The sequence below is a fragment of the Mandrillus leucophaeus genome, unplaced genomic scaffold (assembly GCF_000951045.1).
Source record: "Mandrillus leucophaeus isolate KB7577 unplaced genomic scaffold, Mleu.le_1.0 Scaffold508, whole genome shotgun sequence".
In the NCBI taxonomy this organism is placed as follows: Eukaryota; Metazoa; Chordata; class Mammalia; order Primates; family Cercopithecidae; genus Mandrillus; species Mandrillus leucophaeus.
Window position 1 is genome coordinate 1,120,900 of NW_012105453.1, and position 8,388 is coordinate 1,129,287.

General features: G+C 47.3%; 1 protein-coding gene across 1 annotated transcript in view; it reads right to left on the reverse strand.

Moving 5' to 3' along the window:
• Positions 1 to 3,514: 3,514 nt before the first annotated feature.
• KCNA6 (potassium channel, voltage gated shaker related subfamily A, member 6) overlaps positions 3,515 to 8,388 on the reverse strand; it is a 50,452-nt gene continuing 45,578 nt past the window's right edge. The window contains exon 3 of the mRNA XM_011996273.1: positions 3,515 to 3,874. The gene's annotated coding sequence lies outside the window, so the exon portion shown is untranslated. The remainder of the gene's footprint in view (positions 3,875 to 8,388) is intronic.

The following is an 8,388-nucleotide window of genomic DNA, read 5'->3' on the forward strand; positions in this document are numbered from 1 at the left end:
CTTCCTGCCACAGAGTATGGATGCTTAATAGGTGTGGAATTTACATGGATCTCCCTAGACAAGAGGAAAGGGCTTCCATTTTCCAGCATGGACTTAGAAATCGGTTCACCCTTGGTTATTCTCGTGACAGTTACTAATCTCAGAATTACTAAGTGGGAAGAGACACTGGAGATGATCTGGTCCATTTCCCCATTTCCCAGGTGAGCTAACTAGGGAATGAAGATGTGCAGTGCTGATGTGAATCCCACAGTGAGATAGTGGCAGGGCTGTGGCTAGCTCCCAAGTCTCTACGCTTCAGCCCAAAGCTTTTCCACTCTCCCAGGCTGTGGCCGCCATGCACTCGAGTGAATGAACAGCCCCTGAGGTCTCCCCTTCAATGACCCAGGAAGCCCCATAGTCATCAGCCAGCCCAACTGAGCTCTGGAAGCAGAATCTTTCGAATATCAGCCTACAGCACCCAAGAGCATCCTGGCAAATTGGTTCTCTGTTACCTCACTCTGAAAATAAAGACAAGAGTCACCCCCGGAGCGACGCATTCCAAAGACAAGCAGACAGCAGAGAGCAGGGACAGTTGGAGGGCAGCCTGGGCCATCAGCCCTCCTGCTCGCATCATGGTGGGTGGCCATCCTCCATCATCTGTCCACTCTGGAAGAGACCACCCTGGCCCCTGCTCAGGAGCTGTGATGGACGTGTTCTCGGCCTCCCACTGGTTTTTCTTCTTTTCTCCAGAACGGTTTCAGGGCCTTCTGCTAAGGCACTCCACACACCCAACTTTCTCTTCCCCACCACCCCTATCCCAGCGTGTCTGGTCTCTTGCTTCCCATTCTGGAGTAGCTTCCAGCAGATGTCACTTGCCAGCTGGAGTCAGTGCCAGTTATATCCCCAGCATCCCTAGGAGTGACTAGGTGGAAGGACCACCTTCCAGATAGTCTGTCTCTACTGCTCTGTCGCCACAGACTAGGTGGCATTTCCCTGGCCCGAGGGCACTTTAGGGTTCTCTAGTTACTTTCTTGTGGGTGCTCTGTCACGTGGTCAGCCAAGAAGCAGACCTGGCCTGCTCTAGCGTGAGTGTGGGGAGTGGGATGTGAAGAAGGTAGTGAATAAAATTGGGGAGTGGGTGTGTGAAGGGCAGGAAGGGTGAGAGACTAAGAATGAATCACAGATGCTCAGATGCCTCCCACCGCGACATGGGGTCAGGAAGACAAGCAGAGAGGGCAGTGACAGTGCCCCCTCCCACTGGCTTCCTCGAGAGAAAGGTGGAGGCTGGGACGTGGAGTCAGGCCCCGCTAGACCTGCTATGAAACGTGGAGGAGGGTCGGCCGGCATCAGAGCCTGCTTCACCGGCTAGGGTGGCCCCGCACACCAGCCTCTGGGAGCTGCTGGGAGGGGTAGCAACCAGCCTCAAGCACAGCCAGGGAGGGGGGTCCAGCCTCCAGGGCCCAGTTGCTGGTTCAGCTGCCTTTCCCTTCTTCCACCCACCACTCAAGTTCACCACCGTGGAGTCCTCCTGACCTTCACTTTCTCTCACACTCACTCCACATCCAGTTCCTTCTGTTGGCACACTCTGCAAAATGATCCAGATCTGTCTGCGTCTCACCACCTCCACTGCAACAACCTGGTTCAAACCATCCTCAGCTCTCTGCTGGATTATCCAAACGGCCTCCTCACTGGTAACTCTGTTACAATTTACATCGCATCCTATCCCCTCTCTGCTCAAAACCCTGGAAGAACGGCTTCCCCTGCAACTCATAGTACAAGCAAAGTCCTGCAAGGCCCTGGCTGATGGGCCCCACTCTCCACCACTCAGCTGTCCCCGGTCCCACCTCCTGCTCTCCTGCTGGCTCACTGCCCCCCGCATGCCACAGTGCCCTCCTTGCTGTTCCTGGAACACGCCAGCCACACACCCACCTCAGGGCCTTTGCACTTAATTCTCCTCCGAGAACATTCCTAACCCTCCCGGGCACCACACATCTACCTGGCTCCCTCTGGCCTCATTCTGCTCTTTATGCAAACGTTACCTTGTAAGTCATACTTCCGTGTCTCCCCTGCTTTAAGCTGCTGTCCACCCCGACCCCGACACACACACACACACGCACACGCACATGCACACTCCTGCTATATTCTCTGTATTCTCTAGCCCCCTTGCTTGATTTTCCTCTGCTGCCTATACTCACCTAGCATACAACGTATTTTAGTTATTTATTGTATTGTGCACTTTTCTCCCCAACCAGAACTCAGCCTTTGTAGGGGCATGAGCTCTTGTTGCTTTTATTCATTTCATTCACCTAGAAAAGCGCTCAGTACATAGTAGGCACTCAATGAACGCTTGCTGAATGATGAACAAATCAATGTTTCATTCACCTGGAAAAGTGCTCAGTACATAGTAGGCACTCAATAAACGCCTGCTGAATGATGAACAAACCAATGTTAGACACAGTTTGGGAAACAGACCCTCACAGGAGGTGTCAGAATTGTTGGGTTTATTTAGTAGGAAATTGGGTAGAGTTCATGTAATAGAGTTATTGGATTTATTTAGAGAAGCCTGGCAGAGAAAAGGGGTGTGTGTATGTGTGTGTGTGTGTGTGTGTGCATGTGTGTGTGTTTTCAGGGATGTTTGACAACCACCTCCACTTGTAGTAAACAATGTGTGGGTCCCTGATAATTTGTATGTAAGTGTTTTAACTGTATGTATTAACCAGATTCCTTCATTTATTTCCTCACTCATTCATTCACTACACATTGTATGAGGGACAATTCTGTATCAGGTTCTCTGCTAGACACATGGCTAAGGCCACGGTCTCTGCTGTCCAGACATCTGCAGCATGGTCAGGAGGCCCCAGCACTCAGGACAATCTGGGAGGGTGTGGGCATTAAAGCAACTTGGAGCCCCAGCAACAACTCGTTAGGAAAGAAGATTCCACGCAAGAAAATCATCCTGATCCTTCATTTCGTCAGGAAGAGGAAAAGACATCTGAATGAGTGCCTAGCAGTGGGAATGTCCCCCACCAGAGATCCTGGAAGAGTACAGGACTTGTTTGATTGCTGAGAAGTAACGTGACCTCCTTCCACCGAGGACAGGCCAAGGGAGAACAGCTGTCAGTTACAAGAACAACTTGGGTGACTAGGAAGAACGCCCTTACCGTGCCTGGGAGACCCCACACACAGCATCATCTGGCCTCCGGGAAGTCCACGTGAAAAAAATAACTCAGCCCTTTTTATTTGCTCAGTCATGTGTATATCAGAGGCAGATAACTCTAAGATCATGGGTTACGCATCTTACTTTCTTACAGAATGTCCCGTCTGTGGGCCGGGTCACGGCAGAGGGTGATCAAGCCCTCTGTGGTCACAGATCTGGTGATCTGTGAGTGGCCGTCACATCCTCCTGTGTAGTGAGGATGCCCAGAAAGCTGCAGGTGCTCTGAATTTCGGATCCCTGCCTACTCTTGTGGAGACCACTTGGCTTGTCTGCCTAACTTGGCCGTCGATATTTTCTCACGGCATAATGCACAGCCTCTGAGATTTTGCCATATGTTTATTTGCCATTCTTCCACAGCCACCCTTGTCCTGGGTGGGTCTGCAACACAACCATGCACCTCCCGGAATCCCCTGACCACCCCATAGCTGGTCTCTTTGCCCACCAGCTTTCACCCTGTTCCTACAGCTTCACCCCGACATTCTGGACCCCATCTCTAGGGACAGCGGGTCTGGTCTCAGCTTTTTCTGGCTTGGTTGCTGCTTGTGGGGGGCCTCCACAGGGGTGTCAGGCCAGATCACCCAGGCAGGGGGTCTCGTCTTCTGAAGAAGTTGAGGGTTCAGCTGCTGTCAGAATTCTATGCGTAGATGTCCTTGCTTGCACCACCTGCCAGCATTTTTCCTGCCAGGGAGGAACCAGAACAAAAGGAAGTGTAGTTAGCGATATAAGGGTGTGTCGCATGAGGGATGGAACTGAGAAACCTGGAAACAACAGTGTGCTTCCTCACCCCGCTAGCATTTGCCTAGTGATCTCCTACCGGGTCCCCAGCCTTAGGCGCTCTGGTCTGTTCAAACTGTACCTCCCACTGCCACCCAGCGAACTCCGGCAACTAATCAGTGACTGTGAGCTTGTGCAACCTGAAGCCATTTCTGCCCATGTTGTCCTTAATACTGTTGTCATTAATTCTTCACCTTTAACGGCCCCCGAGTCCCTCTAGAGTCCAGTCCAACCCGTGTGCCCGACTTCCAGGCCCCAGAGAGCACAGTCTCATCTGATCTACCCAGCTGCTCTCGCTGCTCCCTGACACCTCCCACCGTCCACATGGTCGAAGGGTCCCCTCTCCCACCCTCAGCCTGGACCAACATCAGGCATGTTCCTCTCTCTCTGAAAGAGTTCCTGCCACTGCCTGGCTCCTCCTTACCCAACCCCTACACTGCCAGAATGTTCTCGAGTCTCCTTCCCACAATGCTGAGTCCAGTCCCTCTAGGCCCGGCTGAGCCCCTACGGCCAAGAGCTCCTTTGGTTGGGAAGTCCACGTAAAAAAATAACTCCACCCTTGATATTTGTCCAGTCATGTGTATATCAGAGGCAGATAACTCCCACGCAGACCAGTCCTCTGCATGACTGACCTCTCTGCTGCCTTTCCCGTCCGGCCCACACGCTATTGCAAAGCCTGTGAGATATGCTGCCCGAAGTCCTGTGTTTAACATCGGCCTCTACCGTGGCCTGGGCAAAGTTAAACTCCTCGCTTGTCATCCCTGACACAATGCATGTGTCTCTGTGACTACCAGGAAGTACTCCAAGAGCAAGCCAGAGTCGCCAAACAAACCAGCAACCATTGTCAATTCTGTTTCTGCACGTGAAACAGGAGCAACAACAACAAGGTGTTTGTGATCTGCTTTGCAAAAGGTAAATAAGGTTTCCATAAACTCCAGTTGGTATCATGATTGCGCCCATGCAATGGACTTCTGCAGAAGGAAAAGACTTGAAAAGACTTCACGTTTGTAATTTAAATCATTTGGGAGCAAGCCCCAAGGTCCATGACATGGAGTAACTGGTAATCTTACTCAAGCACAAATTTAACTGTAAAGCCTGGTGTTCAGGGCAGCAGTTTGCCTGGTGACTGTCACTGACTCTCTGGCGTCAGACTCACTAGGACATTGTCCGGGGGCTTCCCACTGGCTTCGTCAGGGTGCAATAGCTCTTGCAAAGTGGTGAGAAAGAAAAAGAGCAAAAATCTCTGTGTGCAATTCCAGTGGCCATCAGGTGAAAGGTACCTTAGCAAAGGGTCAAAGTTTTCTTCGGTTGTTTCAAAGGGAAATGAACGGAAAACTCATTACTCTTCGCACGCACATGTGATGGAGGAAAAGCCTGTACAAGCACTTCTGCATTGATAAATGTGGAGTTGTGTCAGGTGCCTGAACACAAGTTCTAAAGGCTAAGGGTCATTAGACTCAATTCTGCTATGAATGTAAATTAAACATCAGGAGCGTTCTCCCTGGACTGTTCTATGGCTCCACCTACTGTATGTTCTTAGGGAATGCACCGTAATTTTTATATGAGCCCAAAGAAAACATCACTGGGGAAGTCCATCTGCTCTAGAGTTTAAAATGACTGATTAAAAAGTTGGGATCAGCCCAACCAACATGGAGAAACCCCGTCTCTACTAAAAATACAAAATTAGCCAGGCGTGGTGGCGCATGCCTGTAATCCCAGCTACTCGGGAGGCTGAGGCAGGAGAATCGCTTGAACCGGGAAGGCAGAGGTCGCGGTGAGCCGAGATCACATCACTGCACTCCAGCCTGGGCAACAAGAGCGAAACTCCGTCTCAAAAAAAAAAAAAAAAAAAAAAAAAGTTGGATTTTTTTTTTTTTTTTTGCTCCCTCCTGAAACCCTACAAAAATAACAGCAGAGGAAATTTTTACAGAGAAGAGAGGAGGTAAATTACGTAGACAAAGAAATCAGAATAGTGGATGAAAATATTAAAAACCAATTTGCAGATGATGGAAAGCCCCTGGAGAAATAGCATTTTACTTGGGAGGGGGCAAGATTTAGAGCCTGAGTCCCTGCTGATGCCAATGAGATACAACCTGATTTACCCCCAGGAACCTATAAAGGCTCAGGAGTTGCGGGTGTCAGGTGCCACAGAAGCAGGGTTGAGGGGCAGAGCTAAAAACTGGTTGCAGTTAGACACACCTTTTCAGGTCTCCTTTGCAACCTCACAAAACCAAGCACCTACTAATCCTACCACCTTGTCAAAAGATGTAAAATTTATTCTGGAGAAACTATACCAGAAGGGCCTAGACTCAAGGAAAGCTGGCACCATATAAGGCTCTGGAGGAACCGTACTGAAGGCAAGGAGTTAAGTGTGAGGGGAAATCCCACATGTTGAATGGTGAGACACTTGGCCACTTCCCCTGCTCTGCTCCCAGGGTAATATCAAACAGGCAAGTTGGAGAGTATTTTCATGGAAAAACCGAAGGATTCCAAGAAAAAAAAAAAAGGCCTGTAGATACTGGAGGCCCCCAGTGAGACAGCCTGATCCCAGCTTCATCGCTCTGCAATAAGCTCACCACTCCACAAGCTCCAAAGACACAGAGATTCCAGTAAGCTTCTTAGTACTTCACTCGTGAAAATGAACAGAGATCCTCAAATTACAAACATCTAAGGAAAGCCTCTGAAAGGTCAAAACCAAAGACAGAAACTCAGAGAAAACAGAAAATTCCAGAAGCAAGAGAAAACTTCAGATATATTAAAAATCCTCAGATAAATAAGATGAACTATTTTATCCATGAAACAAGAAGCAGCTGCTATTATAAAAAGGAACCACCCAAGGAGAAGAAAATAATTCTTTGGAAATTAAAAATATGACAGCCAAAATCAAAACTTCAATAGAAGAGCTAAAAAACAAAGTTGAGGAACTCTCCCAGAAAGTAGAATGGAAAAGAATAGAGAAGAAATAAGGAAATTTGAGAACCAGCCCAGGGGATCCAAAGTCTTATAACAGAGTTATAGGAAAAGAGAACAGGCAAAAACAATGAACGAACATTATTAAAGAAATAGTTTTTTAAATGTTCAAGAATTGAAAACATGCATTTCCAGACCCAGAGTGCCCACTGAACACCCAAGAAAATGGATAAAGATAGACCTACATCAAGGTATAGCATCATGAAATTTGGAAATTAGGGTATCAGATTTTACCAAAAACATCATTAGAAACTAGAAGACAATGGAGGTAGTTTTCAACCTCAAATACCATCCTCATCAAAGCTACTACTTGCAGCAGAGAGGCGGAGGGAAATATTTGGACAATAGTAAAGGGGTGTTCCAGGACAATGGTGAAACAACAGGCCTCAGCCATCCTGAAGCAGGGGGACAGAGTGGCCCTGGAAGTCAAGATGAAGGTGAGAGAGAGCCTATTGCATTTGCATGTAGGAGGAGATTTACGTTTCTGGTGGGAAGTTTCCTGAACCCCACTCTCCATTTGGGTATCAGTGATAGGTATATAGAAAACTAAACAAGGAAAAAGAAGATATTCAGTAACCCAGAAGAAAGCAAAAAGCAGTACAAGAAAGGAAACAGAATGACAACACTGCACATTATGTGGCTCGAGGAGGAATACTATTGACACCATCATAATAAAGTAGGATGAATGCTGAACTAATAAATATGTTATTTATATTACAGTGGGTTGAGATGGGTGTGTGTCTATATTGTGGAGAGTAACGGTGGGTGGTGTAAGAAAGGTAAATCCTTATCTTCCATAGTTGGAAGTCAATTTTCCTAAGACTTAAAAAATAAAAATTAAAAAGCAATGTAAGCGTGTTACAGGTCTAGCATCCCTAATCCCAAACTCCAAGACTTAAAAAATAAAAATTAAAAAGCAATGTAAGTGTGTTACAGGTCTAGCATCCCTAATCCCAAACTCCAAAATCCAAAATCCAAAATGCTCCAAAATCTGAAACTTGTTGAGTGCCAACATGAAGTAGTGACACCTTTGCTTTCTGGCAGTTCAATGTACACAAACTTTGTTTCACGCACAAAGTTATTGAAAAATTACCTTCAGGCTATGTGTACAAAGTGTATATGAAACATGAATGAATTTTGGTTTAGATTTGGGTACCATCAGGAGAGAAGTTCATGTACAAAGAAATCAGAGAAGCCTTGACTCCTTGCAGCAAGGGTGGAAGTTAGGAAGCAGCAGAGCAATGCTTTCAAAATTCTAAGAAACCATGATACCCATTCTGGAATTTAACATCCATCCAGTAATTCATAAAGTTTGAGAACTGGATAAAGGCATTTTGAGGCATGAAAACTCAAAACTCTACTTTCCATTTACCCTTTCTTAACCCTACTGAAGGGTTTGTCCAATCCAGAGAAGAAATAAACCAAGAAAGAAGAAACATATAGTCCAG